The 11,931-nt window shown below is 35.4% G+C and overlaps 1 pseudogene across 1 annotated transcript; it reads left to right on the top strand.

Annotated features, from left to right (window-relative positions):
- The first annotated feature begins 150 nt into the window (after positions 1 to 150).
- Positions 151 to 10,934, top strand: LOC148199781 (disease resistance protein Roq1-like; annotated as a pseudogene). The gene is made up of 6 exons (XR_015786017.1): positions 151 to 793; positions 5,360 to 5,772; positions 6,161 to 7,274; positions 8,941 to 9,231; positions 9,337 to 10,128; positions 10,208 to 10,934. The product of XR_015786017.1 is annotated as a disease resistance protein Roq1-like (transcript).
- The last annotated feature ends 997 nt before the right edge of the window (positions 10,935 to 11,931 follow it).

Here is an 11,931-nt window from a genome sequence, read left to right as displayed (position 1 = left end):
ACCAACAAGAAATTAGACAAAGATCTCAACCCTTCTCAATCACAAAACCACTTGTTAAGAACCATAGGTTTCTTCACGTCCAAATTTTAATAGGCCTTTTTCTTTTTTCCTTTCGTGCTTATGTTTTTTACTTTATTTACTAGCCTCAGCACCAACTCAACTAGGATATGAGTGGGATAATTCGATTTTTATTATATATATCAATATATATATATATATAATTATAAAACTATATTATAAAACTATAAAATAATTTTTTTACATTACAAGAAATGTAGTTGCAAAAACTATCAAAGTGCACACATGAATGTGAGTAGTAAAAACAATAGTTTGAGATCATTAGGAATGAATATGACTTAGATCAACCCAACTTAATCAAACAAATCAATTTAAACTCAACTGTTTGGATTGGGTATAGAATTATCAAAGGTGAAAATCAAGTGAACCAACCATGTTAATTAATTAAGTCATTTTATAAGTTATAATCTTTACAAATGAGCGTTAATAAGTCCATCATTATTGTGTGTGGCTATTGTTTACATTGACCAATAAAAAAGACCGAAACAAAGATATTTTCCAAAAGTTTCACGGGCTTTTTAAGGTACAACAGGATCGTACCCACGCTAATTACTGTTTGGCACTTGACTCTGCATTACCTTACATTTCACTCTTCGAATTTCATATACAACTATCACTCCAGACTTTGTTCTAATGGCAACTCCAAGTTCCTGTAGATTCACGTACGATGTGTTCCTCAGCTTTAGAGGGGAAGACACTCGTTATGGTTTCACTGGTTATCTCTACAATGCTCTCTGTGACAGGGGACTTCACACTTTCATGGATGATGACAAACTTCAAAGTGGAGAAGAAATCACACCAGCGCTTCTGAAAGCAATTGAAGAGATGGGTACCCAGCTTACCAATCTTTTTATTTGATTGAAAATTAGTATAAGTATCAAGACATGGTTTTCTAGTTTAGCTTAGTTAAACTTTAATGTTTGGAACAGGGATGAATACCAGTACAAGTTTATTGGGAGCATTGTTGAACGGGTTTCCGCGGTGATTAATCGTGCTCCTTTACATGTTGCGGATTACCCAATTTGATTATATGTTGCGGTAAATTGAATAATCTGAAGAAGTGGATTTGATCTTGTTTAGACGTTAGATATTTACGTGAATGTTATATGCTTAGGACCTAGGAGTATGGGTGTTTTTTCTTTAAGACAATTCAAGAACAAAAATTTTTGTAGAAGGAGAAAATAAACCCTCATTGTAGACGTCATTGAATGGTTGGGTTGTATGGGAAGCTTGTATATTTTATAGTAAATTAATAAAAGTACCATGTTATTTAATTGGTCAGAGTTTAGTATGGTGGGGTAAAAGTCTTGTGTATATGCTTAAGTGTTTGGTGAAAAATAAAAGGTTTAATAGCTTCTTTTTGTCCCTAGTTTCGCTGCAATGTGTTAAATTAGTCCAACTTTTTAAAAAAAATGTCAATTTCGTCCATAATTGATAAAGTTTGCCTCAATCAAGTCTCTTCTGTTAAATATGCGGAAACGACGTTAACTTTTCTTTCTCTCACTTCTGCTCCTCTGCAACGCATCAGTTTTTTGTCAGTGCTATCATCATCTCATTATCCTTCACGTGATCCTTTATATAAAACATGTGAATTAATGTTCATAGTTTCTCCAAATCATAATGAGTTAATGATTGAACAAATTAAAATATTTTGGGTTTCATTCCTAATTTTTGGTATTTGTCTAACTATCTCTCCTTCTCTAATGTATAAATTATTAAAAATTTAAAATATACATAAGAATAAGATTGTCAGAACCCTTAAAAATCTCATGTGAGTGGAAGCTAGGTGTTAGTGAAAATCAGAAAGTGGAAGACAGGTGTGAGCAGCTGAGTGGCCGATCAGTTTTGACGGTGATGAAAAACTTAAACTTTCAAATTTCGTGCCACTTTTCTGCATGCACCATTCATTTTCAAACTTCTGAAACTTTCATTTTCTCCTCCTTCTCTCTAAAATCTTCATCTTCTCTCTATCAATTCTTACCTTTCTTTTTCTCCGATCATCATTCAGGCAGCACTTGAATATTATTGGCATTAAACCCTTTCTTTTAAGTCGATCAAATTGTCATTCTGAACTAGTAAGTTCATCCATCTCATAGCACTGTTGTTTTCTAGTACATGCAAACCAAGTTTCTGGTTGCATGAGTTTATCATCTCATTCTGAACTTTTGATTTGTTTAGTTTCATAAATTGTGACATATAGAATTCTAAGATTCATTAGTACAGGATAAGAAAATAGCATCGATTAATTTTGTTTATAGGATTCGGTCCGGCGACTCAAGTCCCAAGGCATCCGCTTTAGACTTTCTAAGTTTTTTTTCCAGTTTTGCATAACCACCTCGTGATAACAAGTGTGGTGCATCATTTAGCCGTTGTCTTTCTTGGGCGGCTAACCTTTTACCCTGTCAAACCATGTACATAAATAAGTGTAAAATCATAAGAACTCAATGAAAGGTTTTTAAGTTGTTAAGAAACAGACCTTCCATTCCTCAGTCTCTCTAGATGCACGAAACTGTATCCAGTCCTCCTCTGTGAAGGTATACTGCTGACATGGATTTTGATCTTGTCTGTCTTCAAAGACAGATAGTCATGTCAGCCTTGTCTTGAAATCCCTCCATCTTATCGCGATATGCGATAACACTTTCTTTCTAATTTGTATCGTGTTTGGAATATCATAATGTTGCTGTTTAAAACAAAACACATGTTATTAATTTTAAAAGATGAAAGAAATAAGTATATCAACAGTGTTGTAAGTAAACATACCTGAATATCTTGCCATAAGAGGTTCTTGTCGACCTCAGGGACATCATCCCAAGTTGCATGAAGGATAGAGACATGGCTTTTTGCTAACTTACCCAGATAACTCCTAAACCTATCAGCATTTGGCCCTGATGCTTGACCTGATCTGGGGTCAATCTCAACATGTCTCCTCTCGAGAATATTATAGACGTCCGGTCCCCTCGAGAACGGACGTCTGAAAGGCTGACGGGGAAGTTGAAGAGTTGATTGCTTCAACCTTTTAAACGTCCGTTAGAGGGGCCGAACGTCTATAATATTATAGACGTTGGGGCCTCTCCAGAACGGACGTCTACACACTCACTTATTTACATTTATGCCACCGGTCAATTATTTACGTTAGGGTTTTGGTGGACCAACGTCTATTGGATGACGTTAAAGGCCAATTCTGCACTAGTGATTATTTTTTATAAAAATTGTTTTACTTGATTAACCTCTTTTTATCCATACCTATACCTTGTTGTCTTTTAGTTTATTCATCTAGTTTTCTAACACTTCTTTTAAAGAAACTTTTCCATAAAAGATTTGCCAGTTTCATTTCTAAATCTTACTGGACTCCAGTTATACGGGGACTGTGTGCATTGTCCAATTTTATTGTTTATAGATGCAAGGGGTGGAGGATTTGTCCATGTAGGTGATAAAATCAACAAATGATTGGTTTAATTTTCAAAACATAGAAAAGAACAAGAAAAAAGTATATCGGTTAAAACTCGATAGAGGTAAGTGCAATTTCTACTATACTTGTTTCATAAAAAAACTCGTAGTTTATTTTTTTATGAGCATTGAACTTGTTTTTCCCCATAATTGACATGTTTAATCTTTCAGTCCTTTTTTCTTGAAACAATCATTTAACAAAGTAAATTTCTTTTAATTAAAGCAAAGAGTGTCCTTGCATTGATATAATCGGTTGAATACAAATGGGAATATAATACAGATTACAGATATGCAAAACTGAATCATATCAATAAACATTTTTCTGATATAACAATCAGTTCAAATATGGCTGTAAAAAGTTTCATCCATATTTCTAATACCTGAACTCTATTTGGACACAATTTATATCAGCATCATTAAATCTAATTAAATTACAGCAACACTTCCTTCCTTTCTATTTATAAGACCAAATTACTCATCATGGCTAAGAAAAATAGTTCATTATTTGATAGAACAGATCTGTTTATATATATATATACACTTTACTGTACTTTATAATAAATTTATACTCTATGATGTGTAAACTTAAACAGATCTGTTAATTATTCTAAATAATTGTGTGTACACTTTATTATGGGAAATTTCTAAGAACTTGAAATTTGATGAAGACCTGTCTCGTAAAGTAGAGTAGGAGTTATGCACGGTGTTGACTTTTGACAGTAAAGAGAGGAGAAAAAGAGAATTTTCTATAAAGTTCATTCCTGTAATAATTAACACTGCTGTGGTATTTTCAATATGTTTGGTAACATTTTCTCAATGTCATCATTCAGGTTTGAATTTGGAGACAAAACAAGCCATCTACGTAACTTATCTTCTTCCTCACCATCTTTACTCATTTTAATTTAAGGGACTAAACAATAGCACTTCTGTCTATTAACATGAGAGAACGAGAATAGAACATGTCTTTTATTTTTCTCTCAGCTAAATTTAGAAGCCACTTAAACACGCTTGTTCGATATAAAACCAATGTTCCATTTTTCAGAAGATTTTAGAATAAACTCGACTTTTAAAAGATTAATACTTTTAGCAAAATAATTTTTAATGAGAAAAAACATTCTAGAATAAGAATTTAAAAGTAAATACTTATTTTAACACTGACATCTAGTACAAAGATATGTATGAACGCATGTTCCTTTTTCTTTTCTTTTTTACTACATTAATCGAAGATCACGGGATACGCCGCCTGCAAGTTCTTTTATTTTTTTATTTAAAGGAGAAGTCAATGAGCAATGAGATGTGAGTCCAACCTTATAAGAGATTGACACCACTCTTCACTTGGATTTCCAACAATCTCTACTTTCTCATTTCTCTCCAATGTGGGACTTAGACTCACACTTGGATTTCCAACAATCTCCCCCTCAAGGGTGAGTCATTGGTACACTCCCTCTACAGCTCCCCCTTCAGCGGAAGCATCCCCTTTCAACCACGAGTCGCCCTCTATACCGCCGTTCATCTTAACGGGTCTCGCTTTCCTCGCTTTCCTGGAACCCTTGCCAGGAAGACTTTCGATATAGGGATCATTACCCTCGTCTGAGCCTTGGTCACCAAGGCCAACCATCGGCTCTGATACCACTGTTAGGAGTATCAAGGGGGAGGTTTTTGACCGGGAAGTCAATGAGCAATGAGATGTGAGTCCAACATTATAAGAGATTGACACCACTCTTCACCCAAAACCTTAAGGCAATGAGTTAATGGGTCTTCCCACTTATAAACCACTCTACTTTCTCATTTCTCTCCAATGTGGGACTTAGACTCACACTTGGATTTCCAACAGACACGCGCTATGGTTTCATTGGCAATCTTTACAAAGCTCTTCGTGACAAGGGAATTCACACTTTCATTGATGATGACAAGCTTGAGAGGGGAGAAGAAATAACACCTGCACTTATGAAGGCAATTCAAGAGTCTAGGATTGCCATCACTGTGCTCTCTGAAAACTATGCTTCTTCCTCGTTCTGCTTAGATGAACTTGAAGCCATCCTTGACTGCAAGAATAAAGGTCTACTTGTTATACCAGTATTTTATAAGGTGGACCCTTCAGATGTGAGACACCAGAAAGGGAGTTATGGAGAAGCATTGATTGACTAAGCACCAGAAAAGGTTCAAAGATAAGAAGGAGAAGTTGCAGAAATGAAAGATGACTCTGCGTCAAGTAGCTGACTTGTCTGGTTATCATTTCAAAGATGGGTACGCCACATTACCAATCTTTTACTTCATAATTTTTGTTGTTGAACTAGAGATAAGGTGAATTTAAAATATATAAGTATCCGTAAATCTCACTTTAAAAGTTGGATTTGTGAGAATTTTTTTAACATGGTATGAGTTATAACCTGTCTTAGCGAGATTTGTGTTTATTGAGCATATCATTCTAACTCCGATGGAACTACCTAATAATGTCTAGTTCCATGTATGAGATGTATATACCTCAATGTGACTTAACATGATATCAGAGTCATTGTTAGAGTTTATCCTAATAATATTTGTTATTTGTTAAGTACATTGTTTGCACCTGTTATCAGTTCATTATTGGATTACATGGATACAAACTTGTTAAAACCTTTTTTGTTTGAAACAGAATTGAATATGAATACAAGTTTATTGGGAGCATTGTTGAGTGGGTCTGTAGCGAGATTGGTCGTGGTTGTTGTTTACATGTTGCAGATTACCCAGTTGGACTAGATTCACGAGTACTAGAAGTTAGGAAGCTCTTAGAGGCTGGATGTTATGATGGTGTTCACATGATAGGCATCCACGGAATGGGAGGTGTAGGAAAATCAACACTTGCTCGAGCTGTTTATAATGGTTTAATTGCTGAGAATTTTGATAGTTTGTGTTTTCTTGAAAACGTGAGAGAAAAATCAAACAAACATGGGTTAGAACACCTCCAAAGCATCCTTCTATCACAAGTATTAGGAAAGGAGGACATTAACTTAACAAGTAAGCAACAAGGAATTTCAATGATAAAGTGTAGGCTCAAGAGGAAAAAGACTCTCCTGATTCTAGATGATGTTGACAATCTCGGACAGTTACGAGCACTTGCTGGGGGATGTGACTGGTTTGGGCCCGGAAGCAGAATCATCATCACAACTCGGGATAAACAATTGTTGGCAACTCATCAAGTTACAAGAACATATGAGGTGAGGGAATTGAATGAGAAGGATGCTCTTCGGTTGCTTACATTGAAAGCTTTCAAAAAGGAAAAAGCTGATCTAGATTATGAGTTAATCTTGAATCGTGTGGTAACTTATGCTTCTGGTCTTCCATTGGCTTTAGAAGTAATAGGTTCCAACCTTTTTGGAAAAAGTGTGAAAGAGTGGGAATCTGCTACCAGACAGTATAAGAGAATTCCTAAGAAAGAAATCCTAGAGATACTTAAAGTAAGCTATGAAGCTTTGGAGGAAGAAGAGAAGGTTGTTTTTCTTGACATTGCTGGTTGCTTCAAAGGATATGCATTGAGAGAGGTAGAAGATATTCTTGGAGCTCTCTATGATGAATGCATGAAACATCATATCGGTGTGTTGGTTGAAAAATCTCTCATAAAGGTTAGTCTGCTTAGTACAGTCGAAATGCACGACCTGATTGAGAACATGGATAGAAAAATTGACCAGAAAGAATCAGCAAAAGAGCCAGGGAATCGCAGGAGATTATGGTTGCCTAAAGATATAATCCAAGTTTTAAAATACAAAATGGTATATGAGTGAGCTTCACCTGTTAGGAGTATCAAGGGGGAGGTTTTTGACCGGGAAGTCAATGAGCAATGAGATGTGAGTCCAACATTATAAGAGATTGACACCACTCTTCACCCAAAACCTTAAGGCAATGAGTTAATGAGTCTTCCCACTTATAAACCACTCTACTTTCTCATTTCTCTCCAATGTGGGACTTAGACTCACACTTGGATTTCCAACAATCTCCCCCTCAAGGGTGAGTCATTGGTACACTCCCTCTACAGCTCCCCCTTCAGCGGAAGCATCCCCAGGGGTGAGTCATTGGTACACTCCCTCTACAGCTCCCCCTTCAGCGGAAGCATCCCCTTTAACCACGAGTTTAGCCCTCTATATCGCCGTTCATCTTAACGGGTCACACAGACTTTCGATATAGGGGTCATTACCCTCGTCCGAGCCTTGGTCACCAAGGCCAACCATCGGCTCTGATACCACTGTTAGGAGTATCAAGGGGGAGGTTAAATATTATTAATATTATTAGTATCTGTAGGAATATTAGGGCTATACGGACTCGAACCGTAGACCTTCTCGGTAAAACAGATCAAACTAATTATTATCTAAATGATTGAAATTGTTTTCAAAACCCAACATGCATTTTTTTTTGCATTGAGCTTTTTCATTAACTGATAAAACTATTAGTTAGTCCACCATCTTTTTTTTTTTTACAGTAAAGAATAAAGAGATGATTCCCTATGCTCTTCTTTTTTATTTGTATAAAATTCAAAGAGCACTACCAAAGTGTTTCAAAGAAGGATTATCTTGACGTAGGTCTGCTTCTGGCCTAGATCAACTTAAGTTAAATGGACTCTTTATCCACCTACTAAAATTAAAATAGAAGATAAGAAATGACACTTCATACACCTTAAAGTTCATAAGATAGGAAGAAAAGATAATCTTTTTTAGGTCCCTATACCCTTTATTTTTAGCATTGACGAGAAATGGGTATTCACCTTATCAATATCTCAAATCAATTATGGATTCGATTTTATGGCGAAACCCTTTGTCAGGCTAGTGTTCTCTTGTTTTGTTCCTTAAAATGGAGTAAGACACGGATTTCTTACTATAAGATAAACTTTTTTAATTACAAGATGAATTACAGCTCCCCCTTCAGCGGAAGCATCCCCTTTAACCACGAGTTTAGCCCTCTATATCGCCGTTCATCTTAACGGGTCACACAGACTTTCGATATAGGGGTCATTACCCTCGTCCGAGCCTTGGTCACCAAGGCCAACCATCGGCTCTGACACCACTGTTAGGAGTATCAAGGGGGAGGTTTTTGACCGGGAAGTCAATGAGCAATGAGATGTGAGTCCAACCTTATAAGAGATTGACACCACTCTTTACCCAAAACCTTAAGGCAATGAGTTAATGGGTCTTCCCACTTATAAACCACTCTACTTTCTCATTTCTCTCCAATGTGGGACTTAGACTCACACTTGGATTTCCAACATCACCAATGATTGATTTGTTTTCTTATCTTGATTCAGTCTTTTGTCTGTCATAGTTCACATCATAGTTATTTTTTTCTGCACAATTTCTATATTTTTCTGTTTATGTTAGTTTTTAAACTTCTCTTTATTGATGTCTTACACTTATGCTGTGGTTGATTCGTGCCTTTTTGCAATAACAGGGAACAGGTAAAATTGAAATCATATGTCTGGATTTCTCCATTTCTGAGAATGAAGAAACAATAGAATGTGATGAAAACACCTTCATGGAGATGGAAAACCTTAAAATACTTATAAATAGAAATGTTAAATTTTCCAAAGTTCCCAATTATTTTCCAGAAAGTTTGAAAGTACTGGAATGGCATCGATATCCTTCAAATTGTTTACCATCTAATTTTCATGCCAACAAACTTGTCATATGCAAATTACCTGACAGTTGCTTTGCGTCTTTTGGGTTCCATGCCTCATCGAAGGTAAGTTTAAAGAGTATATTTTCCTCATCTTGTATAAAGTGATAAATGCACTTTAAATTTATCCATTTGGTTCTTATTTCATTTCCCTTATTATTTTCTTTGCAGAAGTTCGAGAATCTAACCAGCTTGAATTTTGACGACTGCAAACTTTTAACACAGATACCAGACGTTTCCGATCTCCAAAATTTGGAGAAACTTTCTTTTGAATGGTGTGAGAGTTTAACTGTAGTTCACAACTCAGTAGGTTTTATGACTAAACTTAAAATACTGAGTGCAGAAGGTTGCTCCAGCCTTACGAGTTTTCCACCTCTTCACTTGACCTCTCTTGAAAGACTGGAACTTTCATATTGTTCCAGTCTTGAGAATTTTCCAGAAATATTAGGAAATATGGGAAACATAAAGAGACTTGAACTGGTTAAACTTGCCATAAAAGAGTTGCCAATTTCATTTCAAAATCTCACGGGACTAAAAAATTTACTAGTGAGATGTGATTTCGTTCGGTTAAGTAGCATTTTCATGACGCCTGAACTGTCTGATTTTAAAGTTTATAATTGCAAGGGGTGGGAATGGGCAAAATCAGAAGAGGGTGATGGACAAGTGGGCTCAATCGTATCTTCAAAACTAGATGACTTTATTGCTCTCTCTTGCAACCTTAATGATGATTTTCTTTCAGCAGGTTTCTTGCAGTTGGCTCAAGTGAGTTATTTATGGCTACAGGAAAGTGATATCACATTCCTTCCCGAATGCATCAAAGAATTTCACAACCTGCATGTTCTTGATGTGAGTGATTGCAGACTTCTTCGGGAAATCAGAGGGATTCCACTAAACTTAAAACATTTCAAGGCAAAAAACTGTATATCATTGACTTCCTCGGGATCAAGGGTGTTGTTAAACCAGGTTTTGTATTGTTTTTGATTAATTTGTTTTGATAGCAGATAGTTCATTTGATGAATTGTTGATGAACTGTGACTAGCAGAAACTTCACGAGGCTGGAGGGACAGTGTTTATCTTTCCAGGGGGAAGTGTTCCAGAGTGGTTGGGAAAACAAAGCAAGGGAGCTTCAATCTCTTTCTGGTTTCGAAATAAATTCCCTGCCAAAGTTCTTTGTCTTCTTATTGCACCTGTGCTGGGCCCTTTCGACTTGGCTATACCCATGGTGTACATCGATGGCAAAATTAGAAAGTCTCTTTTTCATATGAATAAAGAAGTGAAGATTTTGGAATTGGATTATACACATCTCTTTGATATAAAAGAGTTAAATTTCGAAGATGATCTTATGGGAGTGTCTGCAAAGGAATGGAAACAAGTGGAGGTTACCTATGAAGGTTTGTTTGATACCTCCGTCATTAAAGCAACAGGAATTCATGTGGTGAAAGAGGAAAGCAGGAGCATGGAGGACATTCGATATGATGATCCTTATTCCAACAATAAAGAAGACAATCATCTCAACACTTTCCAATCACAAAACCACTCCTTAAACAGCATAGGTTTAATGTTGACATTGATAGGGTCTTTTCTATTGTTTTCTTGCTTCTTCTTTTTTGTTGTGTTTACAAGCCTAAGGAGCAACACAACCTGAGTATCACCAATCGATATTTCTAAGACTCGGTTTTTGTTTCTCAGGACAGTTTCATCTTACATCTTATGTTCTGATAACATATTAGAAAGTGGGTTGTTATTCATCATGAATGACAAATTATATACATTTCTCTTTCTAGGAACAAGAGAAGAGTGATGATAAATATGGATCGTATATATCTTTCTGCTATAAAATTGAATTAATCGATGCATGTGAATGATAATCTGTTTGAAGTGCATATGAGGTAGGAGGTTACATATGATATGAGGATGAGAGATACAGAACTAAATACGAAAATCCACGTTTTCAAACATTTTGATCTAAAACCTCGTGTCTAGATTTTTAAATACTAGAAATATACTATATAGGAATTTGTGATTTATTTTATTCATGTATTTTGTTTACAAAAATAAATATATAATAAATATTATGATTTTGATCTTGCTGTTCATAGGAGTAACAACTTAAATGATAACGAAAACCATATTACTCAGAACATTGATGATCTTGATAAACTAAATAAATTTGATAGTATTGCTACTCAACATGTCTTTAATGGCAAGACTGTCTTCTTTCAAAGAAAAACGGCTTAAGAGGTGGACCTTAAGTTTAAATCAAGCTCACAAAGCTGGTGTGTAAGATAAGGTTTAAGTTTAACCTAATCCTATAACACTGGTTAATTCTATAAAACTGGCTTGTATATAAGATATGATTTTTAGTTTTTGGAGTATCAAAGAGATTCTTTTGAAGTAACTTATATGCTATTTTTACTATTTCTATAAACTAGATGAAAGTAAAAGTCCAGTGCTTTAATAATATATTGAATCTTTATACTTTTTTCTACTATAGAGGATCCTCCTTCTCAATGTTATTTGCCATTAAAATGTATCTAGATTTAAATATGGATGAGCCCCAATACAATAATAGGGTGCAGGAAGCAAAAACCCCCCATGTGAATTACGATTAGGTTAGACCAAAACTAAACTGACAGATCTGGCCAAAACTAAACTAAGAGGTCTAGAATTTTGCTATGAAATTGAAGTTATCTATAGAATCATTATCAAATTCTAGGATCAAAATTTGAAATCAAGATAAAATACTTTTATCTTTTAAAATATTAT

The sequence above is a fragment of the Vigna umbellata genome, chromosome 4, assembly GCF_029865625.1.
Source record: "Vigna umbellata cultivar VRB3 chromosome 4, Vumbellata_1.0, whole genome shotgun sequence".
Taxonomy (NCBI): domain Eukaryota; kingdom Viridiplantae; phylum Streptophyta; class Magnoliopsida; order Fabales; family Fabaceae; genus Vigna; species Vigna umbellata.
This window is presented reverse-complemented; position numbering and strand designations above follow the sequence as displayed.